Below are 23,349 nucleotides of genomic sequence, written 5' to 3'. Positions count from 1 at the left end.
TGGTAAAGCATCTGGTAGCACTCAGAATAGAACCTTTGTTTTCCGTCTTCTGAAAGGATAGTAATTTATCAAAATGGTACTCTCCCCTTACTGTTTTGTGCTGTGCTCTCGCCCACCACGTAATTTATCCATGATGTCACTGTATAATGGAGGGAAAACCTGATGGTTACTGATGCATTTATTTAGTGCCATTTAGAACATGATCTCACTTGATCCTCCCAAAGAATACCGTGATGTACCTTTCTGGACAAGCGATGACTCACCAAGCCTGCTTCCAAACTCCAGCTGTATGGACTGTGGGCAGGAACCAGACCTGCTCCCTACTCGAGGCCAAGGCTCATATTCTGCCTCTTACCCCAAACTGTGTAATTACCCCCATTCAAGAGGAAAGGACAATGCATTTCAAAGATATTAAACCATATGCCTATGCTAAGATCTCACAGCCGCCAAGAATCAGACCTGAGAATCACACCCTCCAAATGCTGGGCCTGTTTTTCACAGCACTTTACTCCTTTGTAAGAAGAACAGAGTCACACTGCATTAGTGGCCAGGTCTGGCTCTAAGACATTCCCTTTCTTTCTGTCAGCATCAGAATGGAGAGAGGCAGATGCCAGTGAAGGCCGTCAGTCATCTGGAAGAAACCCTGAATGCGGCCCATTAGCCATAAAAACAGGATGTTTTGGGACACCTTTCAGAAATTCTCTTTCATGGAACTTTTCAATACAATTATGACCCTGTCTCTGTTATCAAAGGACTGTCAGCAAGCACTTAAGGAACTCACCTGGCTGCTGAAATGCCCCAGCAGGCCAATGGAAAATTTCCCTCAATCAGGAGCAGAAAGTCAGACGCTCTTCCTGATTACCTCCAGATCTGGAGACAGCCTCTCCCAGTCAGCCAGGGGCCGGCTGCCTGTCCCTCTGACCTTTGTTAAGTGTGGACGTGACCAGCTGTGGATGAAGAATTTAAGAAGGCAACCTCTGAGGTCCTTCCCTCCATTGCCTCTGAGAATATTTAACATTTTCACTTCTAGTTACAAAAATAAAACAGAAGACAAGCAAACAGAAACCTCCCTTATTTTAAGAGCAAGTCATTCCTCCAAAGGAGATGGAGATGAAGTTGAAAACCTTCAGTCAAATAACAAATGTTGGCATCTACCATTATCAGACCTTATCCCATATGCTGCATGTAAGTTACTGCATTTAAGCCTTGCAGAAAACCATAGGTGCGGATCCTGGGTTTCAGCCCGGGTACATCATTTAAATGGCTTGTCCTGACGTCAGCAGCTAGCTGGGGGCAGAGCTCTCTTTCTGTGGTACAAAGTCCCATCCTGGAAACCACCCTATAGAGAATGTAAGAATGAATCCCAGACAAGTATCGGAGGGGACGCTAGGCAAACTGAGAAGTGTAGGACTTGCCTTCCAGTCCCTAAGGAAGTGCAGTTGTAAACTCACGCCCGCCGCAGCTGTCCTCTCCCCCTTTCTAAAACCACAGTGGACACAGGTCTGGTGAGCTGTGAGGCAGAAGACTGGGGACCTGAGCATTGGTGCCCTGGTTCAACTGAGAGCAGGCTGGTGCCTCCAAGCAACTGCTCACCCTCTCTGGGCTTCAACCAACACATCCATAAGGAAGGCTTTGAACACGGTATCTGCAAGACACCTTAGTTCTCATACTCTGAGTGTATAATCCCCAAATGCAGATGGGGCTAACAACGCTGCAGGTTGACATAAAATATGAAATTGTCTGATTCCATCATCAATGAATGGAAATGAACTGTTGTGATGTGTTGTTTTCTCAAGAACCTTTGACCCAGTTCATGGAGGATTAGGGAAGTATCAAACTCAAAACACAGATTTTTACACCACAAATCGCTCCTGCTTTGGGAAGGGCAAAGGTAAATATTACCTAAATATTTTTATAGTATTTTACAGATTACACATTCCACATATATTATGTTATAAAATCTTAACAAGTCTTTGAAGCAGACATAATGGGCCCAGTTCACATCACTAAGACCCAGGGAGTATAAATGAGTTTACCCGGAGGGACAGGGCTAGTAGGTGGCAAAGCCAGGAGCAAAATCCTTGCCTTGATTCTGAATCTCATATTCTTCACACATGCACATTTTTTAAGATTAACAATCAGTAAAATCCAATTTTTACCCTACAATGAATTAAAATTCAGCATTTAACCCCAAAGGCATCACTATTTGGAATATGACAACATTTCTGAATAGTTTGAGGTTAATTATTATGGAGCCCTAAAGTTGCAGCTTTTCATTTTATAAAAGCCAAGATGAGAAGGGAAAAAAAAAATGTTGGAATAGTTCCACATTTGGCCACTGAAAAGTGAATCTTTTTTTTTTTTTTGAACTGGAGGTTCAGTGCATACTCAAATGCAGGTCTGACTCAGTTCTGAACTGTCAAAACATGTTTTCCTGCCCAGAGCTAAAACCGTTTCTAATATACCTTTCAAACATTGCAACCAAACTGACGAACTTTTCAAGTTCCTCTGTTGTTTGAATGAAGCAAAATTATTACTTGTTGAAAAACAAAAAAGCGTTAGAATGCCTGAAGCCCATTTCTTCCCCTGAGGGAAGGAGAATTAGCCCCTGGGGAGTTTTTAAATGGGTACCATTTCCTCCAGTGCAGAGAATGCTTAGCTACAGTTTTTCCAATCTGTCCAGGTGTCCTCTGTGGGAGGGTCAGAAGTTGCAGAGACCCAGTGTGACAGTAACAGGGGCATGGGGCCTGCCTCAGGTCTTGGAGCTGACTGGAGATGCTCGCCCTGTGGACTGGCAGCCCAGAAGAAGGAGCAGACTAAAACCTGGAGTTGTGAGTGAGGCAAAGCAGAAGCAGGTGGAGACAGCCCTTTTCTACCTTGTGCTCCTAAGCTTCCCGATGTCATCCTGCAAGTTGGAGGCCACTCAAGGCTGAGAGACCTGAACCACCTTTACTGACAAGCAGGGATAAACAGGCCTCAACCCCAGTCACCAATGCAAAAGAAGAGAACTGGCTGGCTGGGTCTCCTGCAGAGGCAGAGAAGAAGCAGGAAGTGAACTCTAGGCTGGGCCTTGGGAGGGCATCTACTTTGAAGGTCCTCCCGTCCCCACTGCAAACCACATCTCCAACCACAGCCATGTCTGTGAGGATCAAGACAACCAGCTTCTAGTCCCAGCTAGTGACATTAAACTCTGTGACATTAAGCAAAGATTGAAAAAGCAGCACCCTGTGGGGCCCTTCTGGGTACAAAAGTTCCTCTGTGTCCCTGTTTCTTGTTTGTAGAAAAAGGCTTTAGTCTCTTAGACCTTTCCTGAGTTCCAAAGAGCAAACTCCAGCAGTTACTAATTGAAGAAATGAGGGAACACAGGAACAAAGGAAAAGTAGTCAAGCAAGAAAAGAAACGACAGCTTAAACAATAGTTCAGCCATAGAACAGAGCCCTAGTTCCTCCTCAGGGGCTGTGCATAACAATCTGATGTGTATCTTTGAGCTGTTCTGCAGAAACTAAGACCCACATCCAGGTGGAGAATGATGACTACCTGTTTGACCACAAGCACCTACACCCCAGGCTGGTTGGAACCAGAAGGTTGGTGATTCCTGAAACATGGCCCTGTTACCTCACCAACAACCAATCAGAAGAAAGTCCATGAGTTGCAGCTCTCATCTCAAATGTTGCCTTTAAAAATCCTTCCCTGAAAGCCAGCAGGGAGTTCAGGTCTTCTGAGCATGAGCTGCCCATTCTCCTTGCTTGGCGCCCTGCAATAAACACTCTACTTTCCTTCATCACAACCTGGTGTCAGTAGAGTGGCTTTGCTGCACGGCGGGTGAGGAGAGCAAGTTGGGCTGGGTAAGAGGAGCATCTCCTTCTAAGGGCCTCCAGCTCCTTAAGTGTGTAATAGGAGAAGAGATCATGTGCCACCTCTCCCTTTCTGAATTATTGTGAAAGTGCCCTAGAAATAAACTCTTGAAAAATGTTTGGAAAGATACAGATAAGTACAGCACCATCAGTCTGAAACTTCAAAATAAAAATACAGCATGCAGCACAATGATGTGGTCAAAGTTTATGTAAATAAGCACACTCTTTGGGGGAAAAAAACCCACAGAAACTTTGAAATTAGTGCTTATTCTTCTTTCACTTGGGGATAGAGTTTCAAAATGCTGGCCTGCGAACCACATCGTTATCAATTCAGAGCATAAGCAGCTTTCATAAAAGTGCCTCTTTGAGCGCAGCAGGCTCTAAAGCCCCATGAAATGTTCTTTAAAAGTTTAACAGACTGTGAGTAGGTCCCTGGGGGAGGATTAGCTGGTCCCGTCTTAAAAAAAACAAAACAAAACAAACCAAAAAACACAAAAAAACCCACGTGCATTTAAAATAGTCTTGTATCTAGCCCTGATCTCAAAGAACCATTTTGAAATTTCCCTGAGACAAAGACCAGACGATCAATGTTTAAAAATAAAACCTTTTCCTCATGTTCTTAATTTTATTCTCTGCTATTATGTCCCCATAGTTATTGGCACTCTAACCTTCTTGTCACGTTCTTCTGATGACAGAGGTCAGAGATCCTTACACCGATTGAACAAAAGTTGTCTGAAGCCCCTTCGATGTACGTACATTTTTCCCAAAAGAAGAGGCGCACATATGGGGTTGTTAAAATGTTGCTCTTCTTCCATGTTGGTTAGTTAACAGCAAGTGTACTGGGCTCCCAGAGCTAAAATGAGAGCCAGTTCCCAAACTAAATAGCAAAAACCACGCTGAATCCCTTACTTCACCAAAGCCCTTTTTATGTCTGAACAAGGGCAATCTCTCAAAGCAGTCTGGGCTGTATTCTTGGTGTCTGTCCCAAGCCTTCTGCAAATGAGAAGAAGAAAGAGGCAGAGAGGGAGAGGGGAGAGAGAAGGTGATCGCTAATAATCTGTATTATATGTAAATTTATATATTTAGTTATAAACATATGTTTATCTATATTTATGTTTCACACCCATTCCACAAAAGGCCTGAAGCCAAGAAATGAAAAGTTCATTCAGTGTTTTATAATTGACAGTATTTAAATCTGCTTTACCTCCTGTGATCCTTACAGCAATCCTTGTAGGTGATCCTCCTCTCCGCTACAGATGAAGAGACCAGTACTCGGAGATTCAGAGAGGTAACTGATATTCACCGCCTCACACACAAGTGACTCTGAGCCAGGAAACAAACCAACGCACGAAACTCAAAGTTTCTCTAAGTGTGGCCCGCGGGCCATCTACATCAGAAGGCTCTTGGGTGCTTATTAGCATTCAGCTCCTGGGCACATTCCTCACCATCTGAGTCTGACCCTCCTCCCTGTCTCACTATTTCATCCGTAAATAAAGAAGGCAGCAATGATCATGGAGCCACTGTAAAAACGAAATGAGATCATTCACAAAGGCTCCTTGATATTAAAAAGAATCTTATCGAGTGTTTGTTGAGTCGGCTGAGTATCGCATTTTCAGCCACAGGCTAACATTTAGGGAAATGCCAATCCCCTCGGCCAGGCTGTCGTGGCCCATCCCGCCTGCGCTGCCAAGAAATGATTTTCACTCTTCCCCTCCTTCCCACCTCATCTTTACTCTGCTGTACTTCTTTAAGAAGCCCTCATGGCTCTTTGCATCAGGGCTGACCTATTCCTTACCCTCAGTGGTCCCAGTGCATAGAGTCCACAGTACATTTAGGGGCCATGAAAACATTTTCATTTCTTTTAACATCAGAAAAGAAGTCAATGTAATAAGCCTGGATTATAGTCATCTTTATACCATCATATATATATATCACATTATATGTGTGTGTGTATCTCTCACTCTCCCTCTGGGGGAAGGGGAGAGGGGGAGGAGAAAGGCGGATGGAGGAAGCTGCCTATGAAGACAAAAATGCCGAGGGCCCACAAAGTCAGCCCAGCCCCTACTTCTCCCACACATTTCCCTGGTCATCCCCAACCCATCATTTAAGACTCAGTTGAGCAGTCAACAGCTACAGCTAAGACTTCTTTGAACCAGGAGAGAGAAAGCAAGAGAAACTTAGAAACGAGTGATCAGAGTTGTCAGAGGAAGACCGAGCTCCAGGCAGAATCACCTGCGCCAGGACCGTGAGGAGGGACTGGGAAGCTTCTGCCCTTGCAAAGCTGTCAGGCGAGAAAAATGCAAACTGAGCAAAGTTGTGCGCCCAGGCAGGAGTCAAACCCAAATTACTTTACAAACATAATGAGGAATGAGAGAAATCTATAGAATGTCATTTCCTTCCCCTGGTTATAGAGAGCACTTATTTACCAATCAATTCTAATAATTGATTAGCTAATAAGAGGCTGCTTTTACAGCTGTGGGCAACAGCGGGCCCACTGCCACGAGGAAACAGCTGTTTTTGGTGGGGGAGAGAGGAAGAAGTCGGCAAGGAGTGAGGCCGCGGGAACATCTTTCCATCAGGAGACTCACTTGACGAAACAAATTCTCCCTATTTTGCTATGAAAATGCTTTTGACTTTTCAAGAATTCAGACTGATCTCCTTGCAACTCATCCACATTAAGAGTATTTTCCTCGAAGTGCAGAAGTAGCACTACTTATCTTTATAAGTTCAGAATAGATTAATTACTTCTACATTCAAATTTCATTCTCTCATCCTCTTTTACTAGAAAAGAACAGAAAATATAAAGGAATACATATACATATATATATATACACACACACACATGATTTTTTTAAATTATCAAGTCAGGTCCCTCTCTATTGAGAGTATTCATGAAATTCTTTAACTGACAATTATTCCTTGTTTTCAAAATTTACTACAGGAGCTTAGGAGCAGCTCCTACTCACTCTTCACTCTCCTATGTATTATGGTATTAATTTGTTAATAAAAAAAGAATCTCCCTAAGTGTAATCTGCATGGATTTTGACTAAGTGGAGTAGAGATATAGATGGTTTCAGAGTGTTTGTGATTACTTTTAAGATAAATGTTCAAAGATTTCAAATGGCAATTTGCCATCACTCATAATTTTGGTAAACGGTCAGCGTCTGCTGAACATCAGGACCAGCAGTGGTTTAGGAAATCTAAATGATGTAACCATAAATAAGTAGTGAAAATATTTTAAAGAGCAGAGTTTCATTGTATTGCTATGCTTTTTTATGACTGTAAACTCTAGTAAATATCTATCTTTTCCAAATTCCTCTCCTCATGTTGAAAAAGAGACTGACAGCCACTCATTTACATGGTTGTCACTAGTTGTTAAGAGGTGGTTATTATTCATTATCTCAGCAAATGTTTATTGACTTCCTGCTATTCCAGGACCAGTTCCACATATTAAACACGTATCAGTACCTGGGACATAGTAGATAATATCACTGTTACTTTTTTTTTAGTGGGATAAAGAAAGTGACTACAGTCCTTTTAGGAAGAAGTCATTTTCTCCTACCTAAATCAAGAAGCTTTATAAATTTCTTTTCATCAGAAAATGGTACTGAAAGGTTGGCTCTTTGCAGCAAGCACAGATCATCCACATAGAAAGAGATACATTCAGTTATTTTCCGTATTTGCATCAATGTGAAGCAGGATAATGAAATCAACTAGTAGTCAACAGGCAGTTGAGGAAAACTGTCGTATTTTTTTGGCTCTTTTCTTCCCCCCAGCTTTATTGAGATAACTGACATATAACATTGTGTAAGTTTAAGGTATACAATGTGATGACATGACACACCTATGTATTGTGGAGTTATGATCACAATAAGGTTGGTTAACACATCCATCACATGTATCTTTTTTATGTAGGGAGAACATTCAAGATCTATTCTCTAATTTTATTTCTAATCTTCAAGTATGTAAGGCAGTATTGTTAACTATAGTCACCGTGCTGCACATTAGCTCCCCAGAACTTACTCATCTTATAACTGGACGTTTCTACCTTTTGACCAGTATCTCCCATGTTTCTCCTGCCTCTCAGCCCCTGACAAGTACCATTCTACAGTGTTTCTATGAGCTTGGCTTTTTCAGACGCCACATACAAGCAAGATGTTATAGGAAAACTCAATTTTAAAGTCTGAGCCCGGGATAAACGTATTCAAAAGGTGCAAACTTTCAGTTACAAGATAAATAAGTAGCAGGGCTGTAATGTACAACACGAGAACTATAATGAACACTACTGTGTGTTATAAATGAAAGTTGCTAAGAGTAAGTCCTATAGATTCTCATCCCAAGGAAAAAGATTGTTTTCCCTATTTCTTTAATTTTTGTATCTATACAAGATGATGGGTGTTCACTAAACTTATTGTGATTATCATTTCCTGACATAAGTCAAATCCTTATGCTGTACACCTCAAACATACACAGTGCTGGATGCCAATTTTATCTCAATCAAGCTGGAAGAAAAAAATTCTACTAATGAAGTTAAAATAAATAAAAAACAACAAAGTCTGAGGCTTTGCACTGGAGAGACAAAAGCTTTTACAGTCCATATTGATATCATGAACCAGGTCCAACATGGGCTAATGTAGGACATAGAAATAGACCAGTCAGCCACAAAGTCCAAATGAAAACAGAAGAAAAGTAAAACCGGAACAGGGGAAGACTCACCAACTGCTCAGCTAATGTTTCACCGAAACCCTAATTTGGAGGATGTGAAGACACGCATCAGAGATATTCTTTTGTATTTTGCGAATATCACATGTCCGTGTTAACAGACTACAGAGAGCTCATTTTCAAACATGAGGTCCTTCTACACTAATGTTTATTTGACCTTAAAGCCTTGAGCTAAAAAAAGCATCCACATACTGTAGGCTCACCGGCTCTCAGTGACACCAAAATAAGTTCACCTGTAAGAAATTCCTCTTATAAAACTGGAGAATAAGGCCAATCCTTGCTCTCTTTGGAACATCCCCCAAATATATACGACATGAGTTCAAACACTGAATACTAAAGAAGGAAACCTTCAGGCATGCTCTTCTCTGTTGGTCCTTTTTTTTTTTTTTTTTTTAAACATGTGACTCATTGAGGAATGCTATTTTATCTAGCTGGTCTGCTTTTTTCTTTACTTTTCCTTTTGTTTTTAATAACTATATTATATTTATATAAACTTGTTTGGTAATTGCTTTGCTTCTTATAATTTCATTTTATAAGATCAAGTTGTATCTTGGGGAAGGGGGTGAGAAGGGATAAATTGTGAGTTCAAGATTTGCAGATAGTAACCACTATACATAAAATAGATAAACAAGTTTCTTCTGTGTAGCGCAGGGAACTATATAAAAAGAAAAACAAAATCAAGTTCTAAAGCGCTTTTACTTGCCACCATTAAATTGGTTCAGCTTGTTTTAGAGAACATTCTGATAACCACAGCTTAATTTCTGTTGGAATTATCCATCAGATTATAGTTTAATTCATTTCATTAAAGGTTACTACTGGTTTAAACTGCTTCGCTGGAGGTATGCTTTAGAAATATTTTTAAATCATCAGCACGTTTCTTAAAAATCAAGGTTTTGTGTAATTGCAAAAATCTAGGTAGGGTTGCATTTACTTTCTGTACCCAGTTCAGTTTGATCCTCATTGCTATTTCTAAAAGAAATACCATTCAACAGAGCTCTCAAATCAATGCACCCCACTCCAGGGAAAGCTCTGTATTCAGGCTTTATCCCTGGCTTCTCGTGACTAAGTAAAGCTCCATATTTCTACACTAATCACACTACTGCTGAACAATTACATCAACAGTGCTATAGATATAATTGGGTAGTTTCCATTTCAAACTGAACATTACAATTTTCACTAAGAACTAATAAAGACTAAGAGAACGATCGTTCCAAAATATGAAACTATGGTGTTTTAACTAAAATAGCATCTTTTTAGTTATTACTCCCCCCCCCCCCCGGGCATGCCAGAGCAAGTGAGGCAGAGAAAGGCGCGATGATCTGGTGAGCAGCTCCTCCCTCCTCAGCTCCATCACTCTTGTGCAGCCTTGTGTGAAGGGCAGAGCTCTCTGAGCCACTCTGCGTCATGATGGGTTGGCTCCAGGCGACGCCCCAGATTTCTGATGCGTGTAGCATTTTATGCAATTAATGCCATTCTACACTTTTTATCTTTAAAATAAAATTTAAGTCCATTTCAGGAGATTTAGCTGTCCCAGGGTGAAAATACCTTGGTCACATGCATTTTCATCGCTAGGCATAAACAGTATGCCACGTTTTGCATTCTGAAGCTGTGAGTTAGGAACATGATGGAAATTTAGAATAGATTAGGAGGTTTATTAAATAAAATACATCAGCCTGTTATGTGAAGCCTGTCTCTGAAAATACTAGGGCTCCACGCAATTGTTTGATGGCACACTCCCTACCCACATGCAGGATGGAGCTTCCAGAATTTCCATCTAATGCAGGGAGACCAGGGAGCTCAATTAACGCAGCCCCGAGAAGGGGAAAGGTACTGGCTGCCAGTATCTTCACTCCGGGTCTGACCTCCATCAGCTGGATGCTAAAAGCTAAAAGGAAAACGGTGCCCCGTTGGTAATTTAGTCTTCCCCAGGGGCAGTTCATTCCGCTGCTGAAAGACGCTTGCCTTGTCTTCAGCCCGCTCCTGCCACCCCGGGGGATTTTTCTGAAAGCCCCAGTCCTGACAAGGCTCATTTCCCCACTGCCAGGTCTGGGCTCCCCAGATCCTCCCTCCCCTTGCAACCCTGCACAATTTGTAAATAGTCCTCCCTTTTATCTCCTTTGCCCAGAGCAGCATGTAACAGATTAAATTCCTGTAATCTCTTCTCCTGTGTCATTCCTCTAATCCTGTTATTGCTCTCCTTTGCCGTCGTGGTATTTCTTTCTACCATTAGCAACAAATGGCAACAGAAGCCACATTCAGGCAGAGCAGAAGGGGCCGCACACAAAAGTGCACAGAAAGAAACCCAGAAGGAAAGTGAGGAAGCCTGGGATAAGGTCCCGGCTCCCATCAGCTTCCTGCGTGACCTTGGACAACTCGATGGGTACCATCAGCCACGGTTTCCTTTAAAACCTCTCCTTGTCTTTGGAGCAGCATGAGATAGAACTCCCACTCACTAGTTTCACGTAACCCTGGGAGAACACAAATGCATAAAAACCAATCTTGGGGATGTATTCCAGCCGTAATCATTTATCTTCAATATTTAATTTCCTTTTCAGAAATAACTTCATCATAGACTTCTCTACCTCACAGTTTGCTTGTTTATTTAGCCTGATAATTAATGTACATTTTGGTATCATATCAGCATGTTGCTTCCTCAAGGGACTGAATCAAAGGCACCTCATTAAATATGGAATCATTCTCACCATCCTGCTCAGCCCCTTCAAACTGAAGGAGGGAAACAAAAAGCCAGTCAGCTTCAGTGTCCCAAACAAAAACAGAAAAACCTAAAGAAAACGAGAGAGAAGGAAAGCATTTGGCCTTATAGATAATTCAAGGTTGCTAACCAAAGGCTTCAGACCTGCCTCTCGTTGCTGCCTCCCCACAAGCCCTCCACATCCCGGGCATCAGAGGAGGGCAGATTAGATCATATATTTGAAGTACTTGGTCTCCTTGGAGGACAGGGGTCCTATAAATCCTCAGTGTTGTCACTTTCTGTTCTTCCCCTGCCTTTGACCTTAGCTCAGTGAAAGTAATTTATAACAGGTTTGTAAGGGCACCTGAGAACCGCTCCATCCACCTCACAGGTAAAGACGCCAGAGGCAGGGAGCACTTGGCAGTCACACCCACTTGACCACTTGAGTAAACGTAATTATAAAGACAACAGCGGCTGTGACACACCACTGGCCATAGCTGGTGAGTTATTGCCGGACTAAACCGGGAGGTAAAATCAGACGGCTGCCTCCCATGTTACCAGGCACCCTCCCCTCACCGGCCTGAGGTCTCCAAGTGAAAGGCAGTTTCGTTAGAGGGATGTGTGCACACTTAGAAGTTCTGCCCTGTATCTAACCAGATCGATCGGAAAGCGGCTGTAATTTTTTTTCCCCATTCACTGGGTTCAAGGACTTAAGGGAAAACAGATGAGGACAATTCTCTTGAGAAGGCTGAAAAATAAATAACAATTAAGACAAATACATCAGGTATAGTCATTCCCTGTCTTAGTCTCATCATTTTCACCCAAGCGTACAAGTCATGTATTTCCATTTTCCTTGCAACCCACATCCAGTTACCACTTTATATCGGTTGTGTCTCCTGAATGTTCACCAATTCACCCCCTTCATCTGTTGCCTAATGCTGCTGCCTTCATTAGAACCTCAGCAACCTGTTTCCTACAGCTCTTCAGAAAACTTCTGTGTCGTGGGGTTTCTTTCAGCGCGTCCCTCTGATCCGTCCCTCGCGCATTTCCGGAGCCAGAGAAATTCTAAACGGTGAGGTTCCAACAGAGCAGTAGGGAGGTCTGCTTGCAAGTTAGGAATAGTTATGAAGAGGAGGGCAAAGCCAGAGAGCTTCCTGCTGGCACAGGCCTCTTGCCTCAGGCTGAGAAAGATGTTAAGTGTTAATCACTAACCGGACACCTGCCTAAAGGGTTTCCCTAGCCCCCAGGTGTGTCTCATACTCAGCCATAAAAAAGAATAAAATAATGCCATTTGCAGCAACTTGGATGGATCTGGACATTGTCATTCTAAGTGAAGTAAGCCAGAAAGAGAAAGAAAAATACCATATGATATCACTCATATGCAGAATCTAAAAAAAAAAAAGGAAGACACTAAACAATTTACCTACAAAACAGAAACAGATTCACAGACATAGTAAACAAACTTATGGTTACGAGGTGAGGGAAGGGGATGGGAAGGGATAAACTGGAAGTTCAAGATTTGCAAATACTAACTACCATATGTAAAATAGATTAAAAAAACAAATTTCTTCTGTATAGCACAGGGAACTATATTCAATATTTTGTAGTAACATGTAATGAAAAAGAATATAAAAACAAATATATGTATGTATGTATATGTATGTATTATGCTGCACACCAGAAATTGACACATTGTAACTGACTATACTTCAATTTAAAAAAAGACAACAGGAACACACAAGAGCTAATGCAAAATACATTTTCAGCCTCACCCTTTATTTCAACCAGTCACCCAGTGCCCTAAAAATTCAAAGCTTACCATCTTCAAGCCTTTTTTGCCCACATCATAATCATTCCCAGGAATACTTGTTCTCTCATCCAACTGGCAAATTCTACTTGGTCTTTACCATGTGATTAAAAGACAGCTTCCTCTTTTGAAGTCTCTTTTTTTTTTAATCCATAAGCACCTGCCACTATACATCTTGTGCTTTTTCATCTAAATGCTTCTGTACGTGACTATATTTTAATCATTTCTTTATGTGTTTGTTTCCTCCACTAGACTGAGTCTTTTTTCCTCCAGGAAAATCCTAGGTTTATTAATCATTTTACTCCTAGCATTCAGCACCATGGATGGAATACAGCTGCGTAAGACATACTTTTAAAGCAGATTAAACTGCATGCGATGAAGGATTAAGAAGTGGAGGCAAGTGAGAAAGAGAGAGAAAGCACACATGAACACTTTTAAGAACTAAGAATAATTTTCCCCATCATTCCATGCTGTGAGCTTATGCTGCACACTGAGAAGAGGGACACGTTCTGCTGGAGGGGAGGGACACATTTGCCACCCCCAAATGTTTCTTTGGCATGCAGATTACTTTGAGCTGAAAACAGTCAAGGTCCAAAAGACTCAGGAAGAAACTCTGGCCTTCCCCCTAACTGCAGGTGGGGGATCAGTTCCCGGAGGGGAGCCATCACCATAGATAACTATAGCGTATTAATTAGGTGTGTAGACAGGGAAAAACCTAGCAAAGCCTGTTGGTTAAAATTCCTCTCTGTGTCCCATTGTTTCTGCCTGGCCCAGTAAACATTTATTTACCAAACATTTGCTTTTCTATCTCCATGTCAACTGCCTTCCGCCCCTTTCAAGTTTCAACCCACTCCCCTCAACATCCTCTTTTGTCTTTAGCTGAAGATGGTATTTAACGTGAGGGTTTCAGACATTTGGGAAAGTTACTCAGTTTTCCTGGGTCCCTCCCATGTATATATGTTATTAAACTTTTGTTTGATTTTCTCCTGTGAATCTGTCTCATGTCATTTTAACTCAGACCAGCCAGAAGAACCTAGAGGGACAGAGGAAAATTTCTTTCTCCCTGACAATATTGATGTTGTTTGGGGAAGATAAGCCTAATATAGTCAATATGCCAAATCAATACACCAAAGTCCTCATGCCCTCCCGGTGCCTTTCATTGTCCCTCACCAAAAGACTTTATTTGAGCATCCATTGATTCAAATCAGGCAATGTCAAACCAAAAGTGGTTAGGAATGCTTCATCATCAGGGGCTGGGGGCCAGGTTTATTGGCTTAGTTATAGCTTAAGCAGCTGTCTTAACTGGGGACGCCTAGTTGGCTATTTGTGATTTCTTGTTCTTAAGTTTCTTTATCAGATTCAAGTGAGTGGACTCTGTCTTAGGTTTTGGCTCATTTATATAAGCGACCAAGGCATGAGAGCCACACCAACATCATGGCCCCTCGTTTAAAGACTAACACTGCCTGCAGCCAATATTCAATCTAGAATTAGCCTTCCCTTTACCCCCATTTAATGAATTCACCGCAATAGAGTACTTTATAATTTGCCAGAATTTGAGAGATCGGGGAAATTAAAATTTCCCACAGCCAATATTTAAGCTGGATAGCTTTAGTTGGTTTTGCCACCCAATCAGATTTTTTTGAGCTTAACTCCATGATTTATTGTATCTGCAACATGTTGAAGGTATTATGGCAGTTTATATGAGATATTTAACACAAGACTTTTAAATGGTGACAGTATCAGCTGTTCCATAAGAAAACCAAAGTGAAGGACGATGAAATCACTTACTCAGTTTCACACAACCAGCCAGTAGCAAAAACAAAAATCAAACTCAGATTGTTCCCAGCCCAAACCATGTGTTTTTCCCCTCGCCTTCTGCCATCTTCCTATAACCAATGTCAACGCCAGCCTTTCTGTCCTCACTCTTACAAAATCACAATCACTATCATGACTCACTTCAACTTCATTGTTCTTAAAAAATGCAGTTTCCATGGAAAAACTTCTCTCCCGCCCACTCCAGGATTTATAATCCAGCTTTCAAGACCAAAGCACATTTTTCTTCTTAGGCAAATTGATTATAAGCTTTGATTAAAAGCACCTGCACATCTACTCAGCTCTGCTTAGCAGGAGTTTGCTATGTGGACGACCAGACCAAGCAAATAGTACAGAGGTTTTGAGCCATTTATCCCTTTGTCGACGCCACTAAAAAGATGGTGAAATTTGGGCTTAGGCACATTTCTAAGTACTTTTCAGGTCTGAATGTATTTTATTCACTTAGCATGTATTTTGAGCGATACGAGCATATTTTCATTGACAGCGTCAGGGAAATCCATCTTCCCCTTTCTATCTCCGGGGCTACGGACCTAGTCCAGGGCCAGCCTTTTGCAGGGGCGACCGCATTTGTCACTGGTTAACTCACGCAACACCCACAACGGAGAGCCTGCTCCGTGCGCGGCTTTTTCACGCGCGCTTCTTTAATTTTGGTCCTCCAAACCATTCTGAGAGATGCTCCCTGCTCCCGCCTCCATTTTATAAGTATATTGAAGCCAGAAAGTAACTTACCAGGTGGAGGTAGAGCCAGGTTTGAACACGAGCGTCCTTCTGTTTTTCCTCCAAGTCCTGCAGCAGGAGGACGCCGAGCTCCTATCCGAGAAGACCCCAGGCGGGGTCCGCGCCGAGCTGCAATCAGCAGGAGCTGGGCGGAGCCTGCGGGGAGATGGGCGGAGCCTCCGGTGAAGGCGCTGACGCAAACCGAAAGCTTCTGCGATCGCGTGGTTTGCAAGGTGCATCGCACAGGGAGCATCTTAGAACTGCGTATTCTCAGGCCCCAAGGATATGCTGAGTCTGGTACTCGGCGAGCAGGCCCACTCACCTCTCTGGTCATGCCCTCGAGGTCATGTGGGCGACTGTAAGGACTGGAAAAGCACTGAACTACAAGGATCTGGAACTAGATTCTCGCAGATCCCCTTCCGCCGGCAATCAGACAATTTCCTACGCCTGTAGCTCCTTAAAGAAGAGCTGAGCCCGTGGCCTGACACCGCAGGAAAGGGAAGTAGAGGAAAGGAAATGCCACTGTAACATGAAGTATATTCAACGTTTGTGAGTTTCTGGATTTCCTCCATAACAACTGTTGTTATAGAATTCAGCCAGATTTAAGAACCTAAACGTTATTGGTAGGAGAGAAATGAATTTATTCTGTACAGCCTAGGAAACAGAATGAAGGCTAGGGGAGAAAACGTAGACTTTCTGTAAGAAAGACTTTAAAAATTGAGGTGACTATGTAACAAAATCACTGAAGCTATCATTTACTGATCACGTACTATGTGCCAAACACAACTCAGATGATGCATCGAAATCAGGGCCTCGGTGGATCAGAGAAAATCGTGAATTTGCCTATTTTTAGGTAGGTTTCAGATTCTAGTATCAAATTAAAAAAAAACCCCACTGGATTTGTATGAGCAGAGAAATTTGCAAAGAATATGCACTGTATCATGTTTAGAGGGGAGAAATTTATGTGCATGTCTTCAGTCTCAGAAGAAGGTCCTATGATGCTGAACCGTGGGGCTGATGTGCACCACCTCTGAGGAGAAATGAACTGTGGAGGAGAAGTAACCTGGCCCCTTTAGCAAAGCTCAGTACCCAGAACCGAGTGCTGAGGGGAAGTAATGCTTTCAGCTCTAGAACGTATCATCATCCTGCTCCTTAGCAGAAGAGGAGAGCATGGTCACTCTGAGACTAAGGAGAACTACAATTCTTGGAGCCAAAGCAAAATTCGGCATAGGACTCCCCAAAAGACATAACAATGGAAATGAAAAAGGGATGTTCTACCTAGAGGAGCAGCCTGGAAACATCCAGGGAGGGAAGACTTGGATTCCAACAAGTGGCAGTGATGGACAGCCGCTTGGGGGCAAAGTCCAGAACTAAAATTGGGCCAGGAGAGCCCGGGGCTGGGAGCCGTGGCCAGGAGAGGGCAGCCCCTGGGGGGTAAGTATCCGTAGTCCAGGAGCATCTTCATGGCAGAGTCAGTGGTGAGAACACTGCCCAAGTGACATCGGGGGTTCACGTTAGAAAAGGACCACCGGGTGGGCCGAAGGCTGATCCCTGTAGCCAGCCTGATGGCATCAGCAGGGGTTTCCGCCCAAGCCAAGTGACAGCAAACAGTGATGCGGCTGCTGACGTTGTTCCAGAGCAGAAGCAGTATTGCAGAGGTCCCCACGGTAGCCTTGGTTACATGGAAAATAGCCCCAGGGGTTCCCAGAGAGACTTGAGGAGGAAGGAGGGCACCTCTGAAGGAGGAAGGGCAAGATATTTTCCCCTACAACATGAAGAGGCTGGAGGATTATCTGGGCTCTGCTGACATCTCTCTAATTCTTAAAATGCTTCCATATATTATGTGTGGTTAACCGCTTTTCCGGATTAGGAAAGAAAAGCAGCCAAAGCTTAGACAGCCTTCTCACTAGCCAGGCACACAGCTAATCAGCGCTTCACCCTAAATTCAAGTTCAGTTTACTCAGAGTCTCCGTGCAGGTGTTTCCCAAAATGTAGCCACTTGAACACCTGCAACCGAATAACCTACAGCATCTCTAGGGCTTGAGGTCCCGAAGATGGGAATTTGCAGCTCGCCCTCTGAGCAGCTCTGCATCCCGTGCAGTGAACTTCTGAGGATCACTCATCTACTCCATGCTGCTGCCCTAACTCAGACGACAAAACTGGGAGCCTGCAGAAGCATGTGCACCTTTGGGAAGATGCATGCCCACGCTCCTCGGATGTCAGGAGAGGTGGGGAGAAGGAGGTGCTTGATTTGATGACTTCGTAAGGCCCAAGCCACATATTTCTTGGATTTTATGAGCCAAATCTCTCAAACGTACTGGGTAGCTAATATGGGTTGAACTGGGGTTGGGGTGGGGGTGTCCCAAAATGGTATGTTGGATTCTAACCACCAGAACCTCAGATAGTAAGTAACCTTATTTGGAAATAAGGATGATAGAAGACAGGCACGCAGGGACAGCATCATATGAGGACAGAAACAGAGCTCGCAGTGATGCAGCTGCAAGGCCAGGACCGCGTGGATGGCTGGCCACCCTCAGCAGCTGGGAAGAAGCCAGGAACGGTTCTAGCCAGAGTCCCCGAGGGCCAGCCAGTTTATGGTAATTTCTTAGAAGAACCCTAGGAAATGAATACAACAGCTAATGATGGAGGAATTTAGTGCTTCCTCTCCTCCTCCTCTGGAGCTTAAGCTGTTCTCGTTTCTTCGTAAAGAGAGCCAGGGTTTGAAGTTCCTAGGACTGAACACATGCTATCAAGTCAAAACAGCGTCTGTCTTCACAGAATGTTGATGGAAGCTCTCTGAATCCTCCATCTTCCCCTCCTCCAGTGTCACCCTGTGGCCCTCTTCTGGGGATTATCTGTCCCTCTCCTGCTACTTTTCCTGTGAAGAGAACTTCCAAGGCACGCTCCCCGCCGCTGCAGTCCCCCTCCAAGGGTGCTGCAGCCTACGTACCAAATGGCTCCCAAACCCAGCAAGTTCTGGTACAGGAAAGGTTATCAGTCTTCTGGGGGTGGGGTGGCAGGGAATATATCTGTGTCTCTATATGAATATAGAAATGGCATTTTAAAAACACTGCTTCTGAGTAGTTGCCACCATTTGGAAGGACCAAATACCCTGAAGTCTTCTGATGCTGAAACGCTGGTGTTGCCTGACAGGACCCAAACATTAGTACATCAGGGACTGACGCTAATACTGATCGCTGGAGGAAAGGCAGGGCCCAGTCCCCACTTCCGTCAGCTCAGAATAACTGTCAGCTCTTCTAAAGGCATATTTAGAGCCTGGATCCCGGGATGAATCAGACCGAGTGTTCTTATTTAGATAATAGGGAAATCAGGCCTTAGAGAATCGTTCGTCAGCAAAACTCAATCTGGGCAAGGCTGTGCCCTGGGAAAGGAAGCGAAGGACACGTGAAGCCACACGCAGACCCGCCAGAGACGTCGCACAGCAAGGCGCAGAGGACAGAGAGCCACGCTGGGCTCTTCCGGGCGGACGTGAAGAGGCTTCACTCACTTTGCAAAGTTCTGTGAGCCACTTCCAACTGTAAGATCAGCATCGAAACATAGCCCTAAAGGGGTTTCCCTCGGTCACAGTCTACTTCCACTTCCCCCTCCAATGACCTTCCTTTTTCTCTTGGCCACAGTCCTTCCTGCAGCAAGCCTTCTGGCCCACCCCTTGGGGCAGTCAGCACCTCACTCCAGGGCTCGGAAGCCGCTGCCCATCACGTCTTGACTAGCGTCTGGGTCCTTGGATGCAGAGGTGACTTTCCGATGGAGCCCCTGGAAGATGGAGGCTGTAACTTCTCCTCCTGAATCTTCTTCGGCATGAGGGTGGATTTAAAACAGGCTTTGGAGGAAGAGACGCAGCTGTGCATACTTGTCCTTGTCTGTTGCCCAAGATGGGACAAAAGAAAGTCATGGCAAGAGGTCGGCTCTGTTGTCTTCCTCTCTCAACACTTCTCCCAGCCCTGCCAGAGCAACGCCAGTAACGATCGACAGACCAGAAATAGCCCGTAGACAGGAGAACTGACTTGTATTTTTAAAACCACTTTATTTAAATTCTTTCTAGTCTTCAGATTTCCTTGGATCTGGCCTTATTTCATCTGGTGTTTTCATTCCCTTTAAAACTCTTACAGAACTCACTAAGCAAACTGCAGTGGCTCAAAATGTTTAAGAACTTCCAAACTGAAGTGCCTGCATTGTGGAAGGAGGTATCACATCCTCATTCTTTCGAGTAATTACGGTAGGCCAGATCCTGCTTTGCTGAATAGATCTGGAACAAGATAAGAATGGTCAAAGGACTAAAGGTACTTTCCTTCTGTGATTTTCCAGTCAGCTGTACCCTCCACTGTCTTCCTGGCACTGTGCCCAATTGTGAGACTAAAGTCATGAGGAAGACCCTGCATTTGCCCTTAATGTGCAAATCTTAGGGGAACAGAAATCCACAAAGAGGTAAGACTATTGCCCAGAGCATCGTGGTGGAAGGGAAGAGAGAACCCAGGGGCAGGAGCTTAGAAAACTCTGCTTAAAGATTTGTAAAGTGTGGTCTTGAAGGACTGAAAGTCTTCCAGGCATCGACACACAGGAGGGGGAAAGTGGAGGGGCATGTGTGTATTTTGGGGGTGAGGGTGGAGACCAGGAATGGCTAGGGGGAGAGGTTAGGGTCTCGGTTAAGAGAGGGAGCAAAATCTATGACAGTTTCAGAAAAGAATAAGAAGTTCACCAGAAATTGACACAACATTGTAAACTGACTATAACTTTAAAAAAAAAAAAGTTCAATGCGGATGAAGAAAGATAAAAACGAGAATAAAGAGGTTAGACAAGTGCTTGGATATGAAGATGATTTTAAATTAGGAAGTTTGCATTTCACCTTGCGATGGAAAGCTGCTGACGGGCTTTACACATGAGAATAAAGGATCAGACAATTTCTGAAAATTTCTTTGGCAGCCATGAGGGGAATGTCTTAGAGGGACCGGAGGCAGCAGTGGGGTGGGGGAGCTTGTTAAATTACCTGCAGTTATAGAGGAGGCAGAGGATAACTGTCTGGGACTAGGGTCGTGTCTGAAGAGGCAGGGACATTCAACCAGGCTCTTGGCTATAACTCTGTACACGGTGAATTAATCTGGAATCCATTTGCTAGTTGGATAAAAAATAAAATAAAAAAGAATAACCAAAGACAAAGATGTCTCAAGAAAAATAAATGCTTCTCTCAACCCTATCTAAGCAAGTGGCAACAAAGAATAGAATTCTAGAATTAAAGGAAAAAAATCTTAGCTAGCATCTAGACCAGTTTTCCCATTTAGAGGGAAAATAGTGCTAAATTTGAACTGATATTTTTTCCTGCTTTGTAATTTTCTCTTACTTGCCACCATTCCACCATTAAATTCTTTGTGAAGCTGAGACTTCAGCGGCTATAAAACAGGGAGGTCACAAAAGATTCCTGTGAGGACTTCTAGTTAAATCCTTGACTTTTCTTCCTAAACAGGTCTTGAAAGCCTGTGTCACAGAGGCAGTAATTAACTCATTGTTGCCCTGTCTCTAGTAAAAAGTTCTATTCTTTTCCAGATAAATTTCCAGCTCTCTAATGACAATTCAAGCAGATCGATGACTTTATGGCTGATCTTGGTTTTAAGAGCAAGTGCTGTATAAGTAACCCAGACTCCTGTTTCAGGACTACAAATGTCCATCTGAGAATAAATCAAAAGGTTCTTTCTTTCATCCAAATGAAAGCTGTGTTTTCTGCCCATCCCTAACCCAGCTCAGGACCTAAAGTGGGGCAAGGAAGGAACTCCTTCCTCCCCTCCTCAAGGTTCTTATGAAAGGAGGGTAGGGATACAGGAAAGGGACCGAATTTTTTCTTTGTCATTTCTTGGGTCCTGCTCTCATGGTCCTCTTTGGCTAGTACTGACTAGCCAGTGATGTCCGCCACATGGTAGATGTCACATGCGTGTTCTTCCAAGGGGCCCATTTATGGGTTTTCCAGAATTCCTCATGAGAACCTCACCACTGCACAAAGTCCTACCATTGACAACTGGACCATTAGTCAGTCATTCCCTCCTCAATTTCTGCCTCTGGGAGTGCATCTCACAGACTCTGCTGGCTTCCCCTTGTCCTTGAAGAACACCCTATTGGATATCTCAAAGCTGGCTCAAGTCTAGCTGCCTTTCACAGTATCCCCTGGGAGCCATTCTCAAATATCCTGCTGCACCAAGCAGCGGGAGGGTGGCTGCCCTTAGCTTCCCTGTTCTCTTGCTCTGATTTCAGATGGCTCCAACCACTTCCTGCTTCTGAGCAAGCACCCGTTTCTATGGGCACCAGTCCACCTGTATTAAGCTCCACTTCAGAGCACTATGAGCTGATGGGTTGCCCTGAGAGACTGGTGAATTCTGTAGCTCAGTAATATCCACCTGGGGAGGTGGTCCCAGTCCCTTTCTTGCTGACCCCCTAGGGCTCTCTGGGTGATTCTCTTGGAGAACTCTACCTTGGGCAAGGAAAATAAAAAGTCTCAGATATGACTACTACTGAAAAGTTTTCTTGTCCTCTAACCAATTCCCTTGGAATTTCTAGTCTCCTGTTTGCATAGGTTGTTTGGGGAGGGGAGGATGGGGGATAACAAGACTGGTCTGGCAACCTCTCCCCGAGCACTGGAAGGGCTAACTGGCAATGACTCGGTGCTGTAGTTAGAATGTCACAGTACTTACTGTTCCAAGTTTGGGGCCTTAGCCCAAATTCCAAGACAATAGGAAAAGCCTCATTCAATATCTTAACAACTTTGAAAATTGAAAAGAACTTTTGTCATTGTCACTGTTGTTGAGCTCTTCAAGAATATAAGCTCTCAGAATATAGAGTTTAGCTATCAGTCATGGAGTAGGGAACAGGGAATGCTGACCCAAGTGCTGTGTAGGAACTCTGCATGGACATGGGAAGGCAAAGTTCCGTATTGGACATGGGTGATGGGGAAAGCTTAGGGATGAGATGTGTGTCTGTGTGCGGGTTGGTCTAGGGGACTAGTTCATTCTCTGTTTCTGGGGTTAAAACCTTGGGAGTTAAGGATGGTAAAAAATCTCACATAACTATGAAGGATCAGAAAGCTGAGAAGGTCTATCTCAGGCTAGCACAAACCGCTGAGGGGATCCCTGTGCTTTGCAAAGACCCAGAGGATGGTGCAGCAACAGCTCCAAGAAGACCCAGAGAAAGTTCCTTGGAGTCTCCTGCAGCCCTGACTGTCACAGGAGAGCATTCAAAGGTGTCTGAAGTGCTGGAAGATAGAAAGAACCCTCCAAGAAGGAGACAGAATGTGTATAATTGGAGACCATGCTGAGTCAGCAAGCAGATGATACAGACCCAGTAGGGACAGGGTTGTGACCAAGACCTGGAAGGACGGAATACACCTCAGTGGTGGCCCGTTAGAACACATAATGGGCTGGGACACAACACCCACTCCCCCCATCCCCCACCCCCACCTGGGCAGGGGGCTCACGTAGACATCTGCACCCTGATGCTGCCCCAGGGTCAGAGAAGGAAAGGAGAGCGACTAGGAGAAATGGAATTGATAGAGTACTTACCTAAATGAGCTTGGATTTTAAGTAAAAATGACTGACTTATCTTAATTTGCAAGATTTAGATTTTTGCATCAGAAAAATGTAGGTGGCTCATGAGCTTAGTTGAATTTAGATACTAAGAAACATGAAGTCGTGCTTGGTGTTAAAGTTAGGTCCACTGAAAACTGG

At 43.8% G+C, this 23,349-nt stretch overlaps 3 long non-coding RNA genes across 3 annotated transcripts in view; 1 reads left to right on the top strand and 2 right to left on the bottom strand.

Annotated features, from left to right (window-relative positions):
- The window catches only part of LOC116668893, a 60,145-nt gene extending 44,206 nt beyond the window's left edge, over positions 1 to 15,939 (bottom strand). The window contains exon 1 of the long non-coding RNA XR_004326126.1: positions 15,638 to 15,939. This is a non-coding gene — a long non-coding RNA (uncharacterized LOC116668893). The remainder of the gene's footprint in view (positions 1 to 15,637) is intronic.
- Positions 1 to 23,349, top strand: part of LOC116668894 — a 114,215-nt gene that overhangs the window by 76,150 nt on the left and 14,716 nt on the right. The gene's annotated exons all lie outside the window — the stretch shown is intronic.
- Positions 845 to 8,156, bottom strand: LOC116668896. Its single transcript, XR_004326129.1, has 3 exons — positions 7,839 to 8,156; positions 6,506 to 6,512; positions 845 to 854 (listed from the first exon to the last, which is right to left on the bottom strand). It is a non-coding gene; the product is annotated as an uncharacterized LOC116668896 (long non-coding RNA).

This window comes from Camelus ferus, chromosome 15, assembly GCF_009834535.1.
Source record: "Camelus ferus isolate YT-003-E chromosome 15, BCGSAC_Cfer_1.0, whole genome shotgun sequence".
Classification (NCBI taxonomy): Eukaryota; Metazoa; Chordata; class Mammalia; order Artiodactyla; family Camelidae; genus Camelus; species Camelus ferus.
Note: the sequence above shows the minus strand (reverse complement) of the source record. Positions and strands in the feature narration are given on the sequence as shown.